Here is an 18,723-nt window from a genome sequence, read left to right as displayed (position 1 = left end):
GATAAGAAGAATATTACGTTACATAAAACTAACATGGAAAAAAAGATAAATAAGCTAGAAGAAGAAATAATTAATAATAAAAAAGAGAACATTTTACAGAGATAAGGAGGACACAGTGAGAGGGATACACCAACCGAGACCCACATATAATCAACACTATCAACACAAACACCACCATTACACACAAAGAAACAAATGGGATAAACCTAGACAAAATACGAGATTCTTCCCCACTAAAAAGACACATTTAGAACATCCCAATAGAGGCTACACTTCACCTACACGTTCTAGGAATCAATCTTTTTCACCTACACGTTTTAGAACCACAAATAACACTAAGCAAATCACCATTGAAACCCCACGTGAACAGGTTTTTTTAGACAAGGAGCCATCCCAAAAGGGTGGCGTAAAAAGGAAGGACACCCCCCCACGGAGGGAGGCCATAGAACTGAGAAGCAGGTATATTCCATTGGAACAAAGTCCATGGAAAAAGAGAAGGTATGTAAGATCAAGAGGACAGAGAGGGAGAGGGAAGGAGACAATATACAAACAGACATTAATACCAGAAAAGGACGGTATCATTAACATTTCCTCAACCAACTAACATAAAATGAGATCTGCCTCCTTAGGAAGGCCCTGGCTAAAGGTCCCAACCAATTCCAATTGTTTATGGACACTCAAAAATACTTAAGAAAGTTAGCAGTCAAGAGATTTTTCTGCAGACCAGAAAGACAGGACATAAACATGGACATAAATACGGAACAATTCCTACACACCAACCTTAAGCCTAGATCAAAATTCTTTCCACAAAACGAGAAAAGCGAACATATAGAGGTCTTTACAGATTTAATACTAAGAGATATGGAAAAACTAGGAAATAAAAAAAAATCTTTTAATCTAAGCAAAAATGAACAAACAGCCCTACGCCTACTCAAAGAGAAAAATGACATAGTGGTCAAACAGGCGGATAAGGGGGGAGGCACTGTGGTAATGGACCGTTCATATTATATTAAAGAGTCAAAAAGGATTTTAGACGATAAAACTACCTATAAAAAAACTAAGTAAAGATCCCACTAAAGAATTCAGTTCACCACTATGTGAAATATTGGTCGAAGGTTTAAATCAAGGCGTCCTAAACAAAAAAGAATTCGACTATCTCAACAAACATCCAAAATTACCAGTCTTTTATTTTCTCCCCAAGATTCATAAAAATTTGAAAGAACCTCCCGGCAGACCGATTATAAGCGGTATTGATTCCTTGACGTGTAACACGTCTGAGTACGTGGATCATTTTCTACAACAATATGTTCCTAAAATTCCAGCCTATCTAAAAGATACAACACATCTACTAAACACACTAAAGGAGATAAGTTGGTCCTCGGGGTGGATATGGGCCACAATGGACGTGTCCTCTCTGTATACAGTAATTAATCACGAACAAGGGATAGAGGCTGTCAACAGAACCCTATCTAGAGATACCAATATGAATACAACACAGAGTTCGTTCATTCTTAAGTGCATTAATTATATCCTAAAACATAATTATTTTTGGTTCGAAGAGGAGTTCTACCTTCAACTGTGCGGTACAGCAATGGGAACCAGGTTTGCACCAAGTTATGCTAACCTATTCGTAGCCGAGTGGGAGAACTAATTTATATGGAATAATAACCCGTATGGTGCAGACCTGGTGCTATGGAAGAGGTACATAGACGACATTCTGATTATTTGGAAGGGAACTGAAGATAATTTACATGCCTTTGTACAGTACACCAATAATAATAACTTCAATCTAAAATTTACCTCCAATATACAGACAAAACAGATAGAGTTCCTGGATGTGGAACTCTTTTTTGAAAATAATAATATATGCTCAAGAAATTACAATAAACCAACAGACAGTAATGGATACATACATTACACAAGTTGCCACCACCCGAAATGGCTAAACAACATCCCGAAAGGTCAGCTAATGAGAATCAAAAGAAACTGCACGAAAGGTGAAGACTTTGAGAAAAAAGCGGAGGAACTAAGACAGAAATTTATTGAGAAGCAATACCCGGAAGAAATATTGATTGACAGCCTGAAACAGGTAGAAAAAATAGATAGACAAAAACTACTAGGAACGAAACACATAGACCGAGTGGAATCTAAAGAAAAGGATTTTATGTAAGAATGACTGGAAAAACCACGGCAACCACAAGAGAACAAATACATTTACACGTGGATGGTTTCCTTTAGACGTAGCATCACCCACATTTATTTAGACCATTACCTCTAGTTTTTCCCCTTAGACATTTAGGCATTTGAGATTTATTTGGTATTTACATATGGACATAGTACATACAGATACAGAATAGGTAACACTATTAACATCGAATATACACCACTGAAGTTTTTATTATTATTAAATTGTTTTCATTTTCATTTTAGCTCATTTTACTATTAGTCCATAGTCAACTCATTGGACAATTAATTAGCTTCTTCACTGAGCTCATATTATACTTTTGGGCATTTAAATTTCACATAAATGTATCCTACTGATATATGGACATATGACATACACATAAAAAGTAAATAACTATTAAAACACTTTTAAAAACATTAATAATACACTATCTAAGATTCCATTAAATTGTTTTCACTTTATTTTAGTTTGCTTCAGTTCATTCAAGCATCAGACCATAGATCAAATAATCAGAAAACGTTTCAACCTACCTTTTATTAATCAATTAAATAATTATCTATCCCAAAGAAATTCATTTAAAAACATCCCCCCTAAATCAGGGGACGTACTAAACAGCATATTGGGATGATGGGATGATTGGCTGCAATGCTCAGCACTATCAATAGGTGTCAGTACACATTTTACACTCATGGTAAATCAAAGTATGTTCTTTTAGGTAGTTCTTGATACTAAATTGCCACAAATACATTGCAAAAAGAAGCTGCGAATCATGGTAAATTCTATAGAAATAATAGAAAAATGTTATGTAATCAAAATATTGATTTAATATGGTACATGTATGTGTAACACCATATTTTACCTGTTTTGATTGGCACAATATGGGAATATATATTTTAAACATGGGGATTATGGGTGGAATATTATAGTTACACATGCTAACTAACACATTTGACCCATTTCTGATAAGAATATGGGTATAATATTTTTTTTACATGGGGATTATGGGTGGAATATTCTAGTTACACATGCTAAGGAACATATTTGACCTGTTTCTGATAAGAATATGGGTATAATCATTTTTTTACATGGGGATTATGGGTGGAATATTATAGTTACACATGCTTTGTATACCTGTTTCTGATAAGAAGATGGGAATGTTATTATTTTTACATGGGGATTATGGGTGGAATATCATGGTTACACATGCTAAGGAACACAGTTGACCTGTTTCTGATAAGAATATGGCTATAAATATTTTTTACATGGGGATTATGGGTGGAATATTATGATTACAGATGCCAAAGAACACATTTGATCTGTTTCTGATAAGAATATGAGTATACTCATTTTTTTACATGGGGATTATGGGTGGAATATTATAGTTACACATGCTAAATAACATATTTGACCTTTTTCTGATAAGAATATGGGTATAATATTTTTTGTAATGGGGATTATGGGTGGAATATCATGGTTACAGATGCCAAGGAACAAATTTGACCTTTTTCCGATAGAAATATGGGAGTATTATTATTTTTACATGGGGATTATGGGTGGAATATTATAGTTACACATGCTAAGTAACATATTTGACCTGTTTCTGATAAGAATATGGGAATATTATTATTTTTACATGGGTATTATGGGTGGAATATTATAGTTACACATGCTAAATAACATATTTGACCCATTTCTGATAAGAATTTGGGTATGATCTTTTTTTTTACATGGGGATTATGGTTGGAATATTATAGTTACACATGCTAATTAACATATTTGATCTGTTTCTGATAAGAATATGGGTATACTCATTTTCCTTACATGGGGATTATGGGTGGAATATTATAGTTACACATGTTAAGTGTGTACCCATTTCTGATAAGAATATGGGTATATTTTTTTTTACATGGGGATTATGGGTGGAATATCATGGTTACACATGCTAAGGAACACATTTGACCTGTTTCTGATGAGAATATGGCTATAAATATTTTTTTACATGGGGATTATGGGTGGAATATCATGGTTACACATGCTAAGGAACCTATCTGACCTGTTTCTGATAAGAATATGGGACTATTATTATTTTTATATGGGGATTATGGGTGGAATATTATAGTTACACATGCTAAGGAACATATTTGACCTGTTTCTGATAAGAATATGGCTATAAATATTTTTTTACATGGGGATTATGGGTGTAATATCATGGTTACACATGCTAAGGAACACATTTGACCCATTTCTGATAAGAATATGGGTATAATATTTTTTTTACATGGGGATTATGGGTGGAATATCATGGTTACAGATGCCAAGTAACAAATTTGACCTTTTTCGATAGGAATATGGGAGTATTTGTCACGGGGTCAGGGAGAGAGGAAGGATCCTACTATGCAGATATGCACTGTGGAGAAGTCCAGTATACAGTCCGTAATCAAAATTGCAAAAGCAGGCAGTGAGGTCAAACGTATCCGAGGTCGAGGCAGGCAGAATAGGAGCAAAACGGGTAAACAGGTCCGAGGTCGTAGGCAGGCAGCAAGAATCGTGGTCAAAAACAGGCAAAGGTCGGTACACAAGGAAATCGAGATAATATAGAGAAACCAGCACACCCAAAAAGCATAACACTTTGAACGGGTGAAGACTGGAGAAAAGAATGGGGTTTAAATAGGTGATTTAATTACAAACTGCTGTGTTGCGTACGTTGCGTACGTTGCGTAAATTGCGTACGTTGCGGTACATTCGACGCGGACCTTCGTCGCGTCATATCTGCGTTCCCGTCGGGGGACGTGCCAGCGCGTCCACGGCGAGGAGGCGCGATCCCGGCCGAGGTGGAGGAGGCGGGACCGCGACACTGCCGTGTGTGCACGGCGGGGACCGCAGCGAGGGAGGAGTCGGGACCAGGCGAGGCAGCCCTGGCGCCAGAGGTAGGAGCCGCGGCGCGCGTGACAGTATTATTATTTTTACATGGGGATTATGGATGGAATATTATAGTTACACATGCTAAGTAACACATTTGACCTGTTTCTGATAAGAATATAGGCATTTTATTATTTTTACATGGGGATTATAGGTGGAATATCATGGTTACAGATGCCAAGGAACAAATTTGACCTTTTTCCGATAGGAATATGTGAGTATTATTATTTTTACATGGGGATTATGGGTGGAATATTATAGTTACACATGCTAAGTAACATATTTGACCCATTTCTGATAGGAATTTGGGTATGATCTTTTTTTTTTACATGGGGATTATGGGTTGAATATTATAGTTACACATGCTAAGGAACACATTTGACCTGTTTCTGATAAGAATATGGGAATATTATTATTTTTACATGGGGATTATGGGTGGAATATTATAGTTGCACATGCTAAGTAACATATTTGACCTGTTTCTGATAAGAATATGGGTATACTCATTTTTTTACATGGGGTAATGGGTGGAATGTTATAGTTGTACATGCTAAGGAACATATTTGACCTTTTTCTGATAAGAAAATGGGAATAATATTATTTTTACATGGGGATTATGGGTGGAATATTATAGTTACACATGTTAAGGAACATATTTCACCCATTTCTGATAGGGATATGGGTATAATCTTTTTTTACATGGGGATAATGGGTGGAATATTATAGTTACACGTGTCCTGCCTCTGACAAAAATGTGGGTATAATCATTTTCTACATGGGGATTATGGGAGGAATAATATGCTTACACATTCATAGTAACATATTTGACCAGTTTCTTATAAGAGTATGGTTATAAATATTTTTATATATGCAAAAAAAATTGCGCAAAATTTTACCTAAATTTTTCCTTTTTGTTTGCCATAAACCATGGAAAATTCTCAATACCAGCCTAAATATATGAAGCGTCCCTCTTGTTTTGTAAGGAAGTCTAACATTTTCACATCAATACGCAGGGTAGGGGAAAATACAGTTGTTCAGTAAGCATGATAAATTGATTCCGTGTTTTCTGTAAGCCATTTATTGTGTTTGTTGTTATGATGGCCTTGGTATGGATATAATCTATACAGATTTTTTAAATACAACCTCCGTTTAAAAATATTTGGGCTAAAAAGCAATATACATAAGTAGGGGCTGTGCAAATTGTGACCGTATAAAAACAGGTTGAGGGCTGATTGAGGTTGTGAACTAAAATTATTTCTCGTGAAGAATTTGAAGAAACGTTTAGTTGTAGCATGTACTTGTTGTCATCTATCCTTTATTAAGAGTTTATGTGAAAATCATATTATTTTTATCTCTGTGCAAACACCATAAAAATTGCTTCTTCACTGAGCTCATATTATACTTTTGGGCATTTAAATTTCACATAAATGTATCCTACTGATATATGGACATATGACATACACATAAAAAGTAAATAACTATTAAAACACTTTTAAAAACATTAATAATACACTATCTAAGATTCCATTAAATTGTTTTCACTTTATTTTAGTTTGCTTCAGTTCATTCAAGCATCAGACCATAGATCAAATAATCAGAAAACGTTTCAACCTACCTTTTATTAATCAATTAAATAATTATCTATCCCAAAGAAATTCATTTAAAAACATCCCCCCTAAATCAGGGGACGTACTAAACAGCATATTGGGATGATGGGATGATTGGCTGCAATGCTCAGCACTATCAATAGGTGTCAGTACACATTTTACACTCATGGTAAATCAAAGTATGTTCTTTTAGGTAGTTCTTGATACTAAATTGCCACAAATACATTGCAAAAAGAAGCTGCGAATCATGGTAAATTCTATAGAAATAATAGAAAAATGTTATGTAATCAAAATATTGATTTAATATGGTACATGTATGTGTAACACCATATTTTACCTGTTTTGATTGGCACAATATGGGAATATATATTTTAAACATGGGGATTATGGGTGGAATATTATAGTTACACATGCTAACTAACACATTTGACCCATTTCTGATAAGAATATGGGTATAATATTTTTTTTACATGGGGATTATGGGTGGAATATTCTAGTTACACATGCTAAGGAACATATTTGACCTGTTTCTGATAAGAATATGGGTATAATCATTTTTTTACATGGGGATTATGGGTGGAATATTATAGTTACACATGCTAAGGAACATATTTGACCTGTTTCTGATAAGAAGATGGGAATGTTATTATTTTTACATGGGGATTATGGGTGGAATATCATGGTTACACATGCTAAGGAACACAGTTGACCTGTTTCTGATAAGAATATGGCTATAAATATTTTTTACATGGGGATTATGGGTGGAATATTATGATTACAGATGCCAAAGAACACATTTGATCTGTTTCTGATAAGAATATGAGTATACTCATTTTTTTACATGGGGATTATGGGTGGAATATTATAGTTACACATGCTAAATAACATATTTGACCTGTTTCTGATAAGAATATGGGTATAATATTTTTTGTAATGGGGATTATGGGTGGAATATCATGGTTACAGATGCCATGGAACAAATTTGACCTTTTTCCGATAGAAATATGGGAGTATTATTATTTTTACCTGGGGATTATGGGTGGAATATTATAGTTACACATGCTAAGTAACATATTTGACCTGTTTCTGATAAGAATATGGGAATATTATTATTTTTACATGGGTATTATGGGTGGAATATTATAGTTACACATGCTAAATAACATATTTGACCCATTTCTGATAAGAATTTGGGTATGATCTTTTTTTTTACATGGGGATTATGGTTGGAATATTATAGTTACACATGCTAATTAACATATTTGATCTGTTTCTGATAAGAATATGGGTATACTCATTTTCCTTACATGGGGATTATGGGTGGAATATTATAGTTACACATGTTAAGTAACACATTTGACCCATTTCTGATAAGAATATGGGTATATTTTTTTTTACATGGGGATTATGGGTGGAATATCATGGTTACACATGCTAAGGAACACATTTGACCTGTTTCTGATGAGAATATGGCTATAAATATTTTTTTACATGGGGATTATGGGTGGAATATCATGGTTACACATGCTAAGGAACCTATCTGACCTGTTTCTGATAAGAATATGGGACTATTATTATTTTTATATGGGGATTATGGGTGGAATATTATAGTTACACATGCTAAGGAACATATTTGACCTGTTTCTGATAAGAATATGGCTATAAATATTTTTTTACATGGGGATTATGGGTGTAATATCATGGTTACACATGCTAAGGAACACATTTGACCCATTTCTGATAAGAATATGGGTATAATATTTTTTTTACATGGGGATTATGGGTGGAATATCATGGTTACAGATGCCAAGTAACAAATTTGACCTTTTTCGATAGGAATATGGGAGTATTTGTCACGGGGTCAGGGAGAGAGGAAGGATCCTACTATGCAGATATGCACTGTGGAGAAGTCCAGTATACAGTCCGTAATCAAAATTGCAAAAGCAGGCAGTGAGGTCAAACGTATCCGAGGTCGAGGCAGGCAGAATAGGAGCAAAACGGGTAAACAGGTCCGAGGTCGTAGGCAGGCAGCAAGAATCGTGGTCAAAAACAGGCAAAGGTCGGTACACAAGGAAATCGAGATAATATAGAGAAACCAGCACACCCAAAAAGCATAACACTTTGAACGGGTGAAGACTGGAGAAAAGAATGGGGTTTAAATAGGTGATTTAATTACAAACTGCTGTGTTGCGTACGTTGCGTACGTTGCGTAAATTGCGTACGTTGCGGTACATTCGACGCGGACCTTCGTCGCGTCATATCTGCGTTCCCGTCGGGGGACGTGCCAGCGCGTCCACGGCGAGGAGGCGCGATCCCGGCCGAGGTGGAGGAGGCGGGACCGCGACACTGCCGTGTGTGCACGGCGGGGACCGCAGCGAGGGAGGAGTCGGGACCAGGCGAGGCAGCCCTGGCGCCAGAGGTAGGAGCCGCGGCGCGCGTGACAGTATTATTATTTTTACATGGGGATTATGGATGGAATATTATAGTTACACATGCTAAGTAACACATTTGACCTGTTTCTGATAAGAATATAGGCATTTTATTATTTTTACATGGGGATTATAGGTGGAATATCATGGTTACAGATGCCAAGGAACAAATTTGACCTTTTTCCGATAGGAATATGTGAGTATTATTATTTTTACATGGGGATTATGGGTGGAATATTATAGTTACACATGCTAAGTAACATATTTGACCCATTTCTGATAGGAATTTGGGTATGATCTTTTTTTTTTACATGGGGATTATGGGTTGAATATTATAGTTACACATGCTAAGGAACACATTTGACCTGTTTCTGATAAGAATATGGGAATATTATTATTTTTACATGGGGATTATGGGTGGAATATTATAGTTGCACATGCTAAGTAACATATTTGACCTGTTTCTGATAAGAATATGGGTATACTCATTTTTTTACATGGGGTAATGGGTGGAATGTTATAGTTGTACATGCTAAGGAACATATTTGACCTTTTTCTGATAAGAAAATGGGAATAATATTATTTTTACATGGGGATTATGGGTGGAATATTATAGTTACACATGTTAAGGAACATATTTCACCCATTTCTGATAGGGATATGGGTATAATCTTTTTTTACATGGGGATAATGGGTGGAATATTATAGTTACACGTGCTAAGTAACATATTTGACCTGTTTCTGATAAGAATATGGGTTTTATCTTTTTTTACATGGGGGTAATGGGTGGAATGTTATAGTTGTACATGCTAAGGAACATATTTGACCTTTTTCTGATAAGAAAATGGGAATAATATTATTTTTACATGGGGATTATGGGTGGAATATTATAGTTACACATACTGAGTAGCACATTTGACCTGTTTCTGATAATAATATGGGAATATTATTTTCACATGGGGATTATTAGTGGAATATTATAGTTACACATGCTAAGGAACACATTTGACCTGTTTCTGATAAGAATATGGCTATAAAATATTTTTTTACATGGGGATTATGGGTGGAATATCATGGTTACACGTGCCCAGTAACATATTTGTCCTGCCTCTGACAAAAATGTGGGTATAATCATTTTCTACATGGGGATTATGGGAGGAATAATATGCTTACACATTCATAGTAACATATTTGACCAGTTTCTTATAAGAGTATGGTTATAAATATTTTTATATATGCAAAAAAAATTGCGCAAAATTTTACCTAAATTTTTCCTTTTTGTTTGCCATAAACCATGGAAAATTCTCAATACCAGCCTAAATATATGAAGCGTCCCTCTTGTCTTGTAAGGAAGTCTAACATTTTCACATCAATACGCAGGGTAGGGGAAAATACAGTTGTTCAGTAAGCATGATAAATTGATTCCGTGTTTTCTGTAAGCCATTTATTGTGTTTGTTGTTATGATGGCCTTGGTATGGATATAATCTATACAGATTTTTTAAATACAACCTCCGTTTAAAAATATTTGGGCTAAAAAGCAATATACATAAGTAGGGGCTGTGCAAATTGTGACCGTATAAAAACAGGTTGAGGGCTGATTGAGGTTGTGAACTAAAATTATTTCTCGTGAAGAATTTGAAGAAACGTTTAGTTGTAGCATGTACTTGTTGTCATCTATCCTTTATTAAGAGTTTATGTGAAAATCATATTATTTTTATCTCTGTGCAAACACCATAAAAAGAATAACTTACTGAGGATACCAGAGTTGGATGAGCAGGAACACACGGTTGAGGTGCTCTGATGGGAAGTATAGTAGGGTGAATAAATGGGAAAAAACTCAGGCCGTTACTGAGACCAACAACAGTAATTGCAGAAGGAGATACAGGACTGTGTAGTAACCAGCTGGGAGCAGATACTAGACTCAGTAGTAAGCAGTTGGACGCAGACATTGGACTCTGTAGAGTAGTTGTGCGTGGTAGTAAGCCGCAAGAGGCAGGGTAGCTGTGCAAGGTATTCAGCCGCACCGGGCAGGGTAGCCAAGCGTGGTAGTCCGCAGGCGGCAGGGTACAAATGAAAACGCTTGGAGAAATAAATAACAAGAAGTGTTGGCCATATAAAAATACATTATGGACAATGATTCCATCTTAATTAGGTAAGTAATGAAACTGGTGGAAATGGTGCGCTATATATTTACCGGCATAAGAAAAGGAATAAACAATCCTCTTTAGAAGTGATGGTTTAATGGCCAATTACATTGAAAAATATATCAAAACATCATAGTGCGGGGGGCGTGGTTTGCATGGCGGCCTGATCGGATGTGTTTTGCTAGTGCTCCGCGACCTGCCGGCTGAATCGCATTCCATCTGCACGAATTAGTAGCTTTTTCTACATATTTCATCTTCTCCTACCTTTGCCTGTCTATGTCCACTCACCGCGTGAGAAAATCAACCAAAATGCCAAACTTCCTCGAGCCCAAATCGCGGAAGAAACACCTCGCGCGAGAATCGGGCCTACCAGGATGAGGACTTGGACGCCTCCATGAGCCGCGCTTCTGCATTGCACTCGAGGCCTGCAGGAGGAGCTTACCGACCCTCCGCAACAACGTACCTCACACACAATGAAGGCACTACTCCGTGAAATGAGAGACCAACTTCGCTTCTTCTCTACGCCGGGACTTGGATGGCCTGGGGGACCTGACGGACAGTTTGGAACGACGTATGGAGGAATTTGCAGATGCACACAATGCTCTTGCAGATGGCCAGGTATCCACGCAAAACGAACTTGCTTTTCTCTGCCCCAAACTTATGGATTTGGAAGACAAATAATATACGTCTTATATATACGTCTATACGTATAATATATTATATGAATAATATACGTCTTCGGGGCATTCCGGAGTCCATCGATCAAAATGAACTTCCCGAATATGTCACAGCCCTTTTTGTCGCTCTCCTTGGCGACACCTTACCTGCGGATATTCGTCTGGACCGGCTCCATCGTGTTTCCCGCCCGAAGAACCTCCCGGGCTCACCTCCTCGCGACGTCCTGACAAGGGTCCACTTCTTCGATGTCAAAAACAAGATAATCCAGGTGGCACGCAGCCAACCTACCTTGCCCTCCAGGTTCCAGGATGTACAGCTTCTAACAGACCTTTCTCAACTCACTCTTCAGCTCCGCCTGGCTATCGCTCCTGTGACAAGCATCCTTCGATCTCACCAAATTTGCTACAGATGGGGGTACCCGGTACGTCTGATTATGTCACGGAACGGCTCCACTATCATCCTTGATTCACCTGAGGATGGCCTGGCCCGTGTGAAATCTTGGGGCCTAGAAGTGTCCTCTCCACCGGAACCGACTCGGGATCCCAACCCGATGAAGAACATTTCCCCTCCAAAGAAACTGAGACGGGACTGGTCGACCAAAACCTGATCTACCGACGTTCTACGACTGGTAACCCCTAGTCGCTTAGCTCCTTCTTTCGCCTTATTAGTCTAAACGGACTTTCTCTTGCTCCACTAAATGTATGTGTTCTATATTTGTTCTCACTGCACTGTTTACTGCACCACACACATAGACATACCCACTAATCTCTCTGGCTGGTTAGCCGTCGTGGGTCTTATTTTCCTGACTTGTTGAATACCCTCTCAGTGCTATTTATACCGTTAGCATGTTTTCTCCTTTATTGCTCATAACCATGAGCCGATTTCTGTTTATGTTTCTGTTGTTGTTTATGTTTATTTTCTTTATCGCTACTCTGGGATTTCTCTCGATGACATACACATCGTTTTGTACTCTGGCACGCTCGGGGCTGGCATTCTCTTGGTGGCGAGGTGTCTTTCCCCCGGATCCAGTTTTTTATTTTATTTTTCGCTATTTCACACATTTTTATATTGATTCCGGCTAGACATCTTAATTTTACCCCTTTGCTCTGCACCATGGCTGACATAAAGATTCTCTCTATAAATGCCAAAAGCCTTAACACACCACAGAAACGTTCCCTGCTTTGGAATGAAGCAAAGTCTCTCCAAGCCAGCATTATCTGTGTTCAGGAAACACATTTAAAAAAATCTTCAAGGCCTCTTTTGTACTCTCCCCACTTCACCAAGCAGTTTCACTCAATGGCATCATCTAAAACAGCCGGGGTCTCTATCTTAATTTCTAACTGCCTTGCCTTTTCTTTGCTACACAAACATGTGCATCCGTGGGGTAGATACCTCATATTAGTCTGTGAGATCAACGCAAGTCTTTATACTTTAGCTTCCTTTTACACCCCCAACACATCGCAGCTTAGCTTTTTCCGTATGTTTTTGGGAAAATTGGAAACATGTAAACAGGGTCGGGTGGTCCTTTGCGGCGACCTCAATACTGCTCTGACCCCACCACTAGACTGCACCTCGCGACATAACCCCACTCACGACAAACAAAAACTCAAACTTGGGTCAGACATGTCCTTTTTGATTCATTCCCATCAACTCTTTGATACATGGAGGGTCCTGCATCCCTCTGAAAAGGATTACACCTTTTTCTCGGCCCCACATAATATCTATTCCCGTATAGATTACATCTTCCTTGACAAACACACACTGCAATCTGCATCATCCTGTACTATAGGAACCATTTCCTGGTCCGACCATGCCCCTGTCTTGCTTGCCCTTAAAGCTGATTTTCCATTCATAGGACGTGGCACTTGGATTCTAAATGACACCCTCTTACACAACGACAATCACAAGACCCAGATCCATTCACACCTGATGCAATATTTCCAAGATAATTCTCTCCCTGACACTCCTATTGAGACCTTACGGAATGCACACAAAGCGGTTATGAGTGGCAGGCTGATTAGCCTGGCCTCTTATGTTAAAAAACAACGGTCCGACTCGAAACTCCTTTTATTAAGGAAACTATATGACCTAAATATGCTCACTAAATCCCACACGACTGACTCCCTCACACGCGACATTACACGTATCAAACTACAACTGTCGGAACTTAATGCTCAAACTACAGCCCATATGCTTCTCCGAATTAAACAAAAATTCTATGCTAAGGGCTATTTCTAGACAGCATTACATTAAAACACCCTCTGGTTTGAATGTTAGCAATCCCTCTCAAATGACAGAAATCTTTGCATCCTATTATGCCAAGTTATATAATTTAAAGGATGACGCCTCTTTACACCAACCTACCCACACTGACATAGTCTCTTACCTTGCCCCTATTCCCTTGCCCTCTCTCCCACCGGACAGCTCTGCATCTTTGGCAGCTCCTATAGAATTGCGCGAGGTTGAAAGAGCAGTGGCTCAGCTTAAAAAGAATTCGGCACCGGGTCCAGATGGTTACACTGCAATTTACTATCGCACCTTTTTACCCACACTGGGCCCTCACCTACTTTCCTTATTTTGCTCTTACATGACTTTCGGCACTGTCCCCTATGAGAATTTAACAGCCCATATAGTTACCCTGTCAAAGCCCGGTAAATCATTGGATACTTGTTCCAACTATAGGCCTATTTCCCTCTTTAACCCCTTCGTGACAATTGCCGGTCCGGGCACGTCACTGAAAATCGTGACGATTATGACAATTGACGTGCCAGGACCGGCACGTCTTTAAACGGGTGAAAAAATCGATCCGTGATCGATTTTTTCACTCAAACGGTGTTGCTCTAATGCCTCGACATCGAGGCATTGAGCAACACCAAAAAAAACATTCCCGCCCCCCCCCGATCGCTCCTAGGAGCAAAAAAAAAAACATGTTTGAAAGACTGCACGTCTTTCAAACATGGCGGCGCCCGCCGCCGAAAAACGGGTTTAGGAAGCGATCGCGAGTAGCTTCCTTTGCTTAGCTGGTGTTGCTAAGATGCCTCAGTATCGAGGCATCTTTGCAACACCTGTTTAGCAAAGGAAGCGACTCGCGATCGCTTCCTAAATGCTCAACTTACCTTCCCGGTGCCGGTGTCTTCGAAACACACGCGGTGTTTCAAGATGGCGGCGCCCATCAAGCTGGGGGGCGGAGCCTGCTGACATCATCGGGGGGGTGTTGCTGGATGTCATGGACATCCAGTGAATAACACCCCTAGTGGTCAGATCACTCATAAGAGTGATCATGATTTGATAAATCAAAGGCAATGTTTTCTAAACATTGCCTTTGATCAGTATTGGATCTGCCCCCCTCCTTCACTTGCTTCTAGTGAGGGAGAGAGACAGATCGGTGTGTTCCCTAATAAAAATATATATATATTGATCCAAAGGCTCTTATAAGAGCCACCCATATAATATTAACCCCTTCATTGCCATTGATCACTGCATAAACAGTGATCTTGCATAGTGGCAATTGTTTTTGGGTTTTTTGTTTTTTTTACATGTTTTTTTACTTTTTTTAGTTTTTTTTACTTTTTTTTAGGTTTATTTTTTTTTTTATTATAGCCATTAACCCTTTCCTTCCCCACTATTTTTGCTGCAATTCTTACCATGCAGCGGTATACGGCTGAGGAGGCGTATGCCTTTTTGGCCACAGATTCTGAGGCCACTGATACAGCGTCAGATTTTGACGTTGGTCAGTTCACAGATACATCTAGTGATGTATCTGTGGCTGTTAGGACGCCTACCACACGTAGTCGTGGCAGTGCACCAGAGGCATGGGTAGCGCCTAATAGGTACAAGCCAGCTATCCCTCCTTTTTCTGGAATTCCTGGCATCAATATTGATGTTACAGGATTCACTCCACTGCAATTTGTGCAGGTTTTTTTGGGAGACGATGTCTTGGGAGACATTGTCACACAAACAAACATTTATGCCCAGCAGCACCGTGCTGCTAGCCCTAATTCTTTTTGGGCAAAACAGCCATGGACTCCCATTGACGTGCCAGAATTTCTTAAATTCTGGGCACTCACAATGTTAATGGGCATTATAAAAAAGCCCTCCATCCGCTCCTACTGGAGCACCAGCCCCATCTTTAGTACCCCCATTTTTGCCCAAACTATAACTAGGCAAAGGTATGAAATGATTCTTCGTTTCATGCATTTTAGCGACAACAGCCTGTGCCCCCCTAAGGAGGACCCCCAGTTTGATAGGCTGTACAAAATCCACCCCCTGATTACCCATCTCGCTGCCAGGTTTCCAGAGGTTTATACACCTGGAAAGAATATCTGCGTGGATGAATCCCTAATGAAATATAAAGGAAGGTTGGGATTCAAGCAGTATATTCCTTCCAAGCGCTCTAGGTATGGAGTGAAGGTGTATAAGCTCTGCGAGAGCGAGACAGGATATACTCATGCCTTCCGGGTATACGAGGGTAAGGATAGCTACCTTGACCCTCCAGGTTGCCCAGATCATCTGGGCACCAGTGCCAAGATTGTTTGGGACCTAATATTCCCCCTTATGAACAAAGGCTACCACTTGTATGTAGATAACTTCTATACAAGCGTCCCTTTGTTCAAGCTGCTGTATTGTTTCGATACGGTAGCTTGCGGTTCTATAAAAAAGAACCGCTTGGGTTTCCCACAACGCCTGGTACGAACCCGGCTAGGAAAGGGGGAGACCTCAGCTCTACGCCAAGAGGAGCTTTTGGCATTGAAGTTCAAGGACAGAAAAGAGGTGTGCATGCTGAGCACCATCCACGATGAGAGAACCGTGGAGGTTTCTGTCCGTGGCAGAGCTGGGGTCACTACAAAGCCAGTGTGCATCAGGGCCTATAACAAGCACATGGGTGGAGTTGATCTGTCAGATCAACTCCTACAGCCCTACCTCATTATGAGGAAGACAAAGGCCTGGTACAAGAAGGTTGCAATTTATCTAATGCAAATTGCAACCTATAACGCTTTTTTGCTGCACAAAAAAGCAGACACTGGGCTGAAGCTGTCTTTTTTGCAGTTTCAGCTCGAAGTAATTTCAGGTATCTTGTACCGTGATGCACCTGGTCCCCAAGTAGTGATGGGAACCAACAGAATTGGGGCTACCCATTTTATTTTTAAAATCCCCCCTACAGCAAAGAAGCAGAATCCCCAAAAGAGATGCAGGGTATGCTACAGCAGGGGGCAAAGAAAGGACACCACATTTTACTGTCCAGATTGCCCTGGAAAACCTGCACTCTGTGTCGGTGACTGCTTCAAGCTGTATCACACAGTTTCCCATTTTTAATTTTTTTTTTGTTCCTGCTCCATTTTTGTATTTTTTTTTTATTTTTTGTTACATTTACTGTTTTTTAGCTCTTATTTGCTCCACCATTTTTAAGCGTTTTTATTTGCACTGTCAAGTGACCCCTGTGTCCATTCCGTGGCATGAGGGACCACTTAAGGTGCTAGATCAAATCCCTTCTTGGAGATAGGCCAGGCTTTCTTGTAACCTGTCCCTACTGATAGTTGGGTACAAGCATTTTTCTTTACCCAGATGTAAAATTCCTACTGAATTTGAATTGCTCATGTTCCAAATGTGGCCCTTTTGCCCCCAAACAATCTGACAAACCCATGCATGTGGGGTATCAATGTACTCAGGAGATGTTGCTGAACACATATCGGGGTGTTGTGGGACAGTGACATATACCAGGAGCTGTAATTTCACACCTGAAGTACAAAGTATGTGAAAAAAACACCAAAAACAATTACTATCCCAAACTTTGACAAGGGTTGGTGGTAGGATTAGTGCATGGAAAGGGTTAAACTATCAGCATCTAAAATACCCTGGGGTGTCTAGTTTTCAAAAATATATGGTTTGGTGGGGTAAATTTAATTTGCTGGCTTCAAAGATGCCCCAAATACCACATAGAGACAGAATTACCAGATTCAGAGAAAAATGGTTTTGAATTAGCAAAACTCTACTTGTACTTATTGCCCCATAACGTGTAGAAGAAAGCAAAAAAACATAAAAACATTGGGTATTTCTAAACTCGGGACAAATAGTAGAATCTATTTAGCAGGTTTTTTCAGTAGTTTTTTATGATGAATAAAAGATTTTTCAAATAAAAGTGAGAAAATGTGTTTTTTTTTCAATTTTTCGTCATATTTTATTATTTTTATTATAGGAAATTACATCATATGAAAAAAATTTTGGTGTCTGAAGAAAGCCCTTCTTGTCCTGAAAAAAACAATATATAACTTGTGTGGGTTTAGTAAATGGGTTAAGAGAAAATTACAGCTAAACACAAACACCGCAGAAACGATAAAACAGCCATTGTCACGAAGGGTACAAAAAGTAAAATCAGCCTTTGTCACGAAGGGGTTAACAACGACACTAAAATATACCAAAACACAGGCAATGTGTCTCCGTCTGGACCCGGTCGAGCACGCTCACCTTACCAATTCCTACTGCTTTACATGGCAGCGTTCCCCTATGAGAATTTAACAGCCCATATAGTTACCCTGTCAAAGCCCGGTAAATCATTGGATACTTGTTCCAACTATAGGCCTATTTCCCTCTTTAACAACGACACTAAAATATACCAAAACACAGGCAATGTGTCTCCGTCTGGACCCGGTCGAGCACGCTCACCTTACCAATTCCTACTGCTTTACATGGCAGCGTTCCCACATATCTTACTTGGGAATCAAACTCCTCAAATGTATTCACAAGATCAACACTCTCAATATTT

The 18,723-nt window shown here is 39.0% G+C and overlaps 1 non-coding gene across 1 annotated transcript; it reads left to right on the top strand.

The window, feature by feature from the left end:
• The first annotated feature begins 17,379 nt into the window (after positions 1-17,379).
• On the top strand, positions 17,380-17,509 carry LOC149287640 (small nucleolar RNA SNORA35). Its single transcript, XR_016277466.1, has one exon. It is a non-coding gene; the product is annotated as a small nucleolar RNA SNORA35 (small nucleolar RNA).
• The last annotated feature ends 1,214 nt before the right edge of the window (positions 17,510-18,723 follow it).

The sequence above is a fragment of the Sceloporus occidentalis genome, unplaced genomic scaffold (assembly GCF_023333645.1).
Source record: "Sceloporus occidentalis isolate IW3139 unplaced genomic scaffold, rSceOcc1.0.p SCAF_58, whole genome shotgun sequence".
NCBI lineage: Eukaryota > Metazoa > Chordata > Lepidosauria > Squamata > Phrynosomatidae > Sceloporus > Sceloporus occidentalis.
The sequence above is the reverse complement of the archived record's forward strand: the minus strand, read 5'-3'. Positions and strand labels throughout refer to the sequence as shown.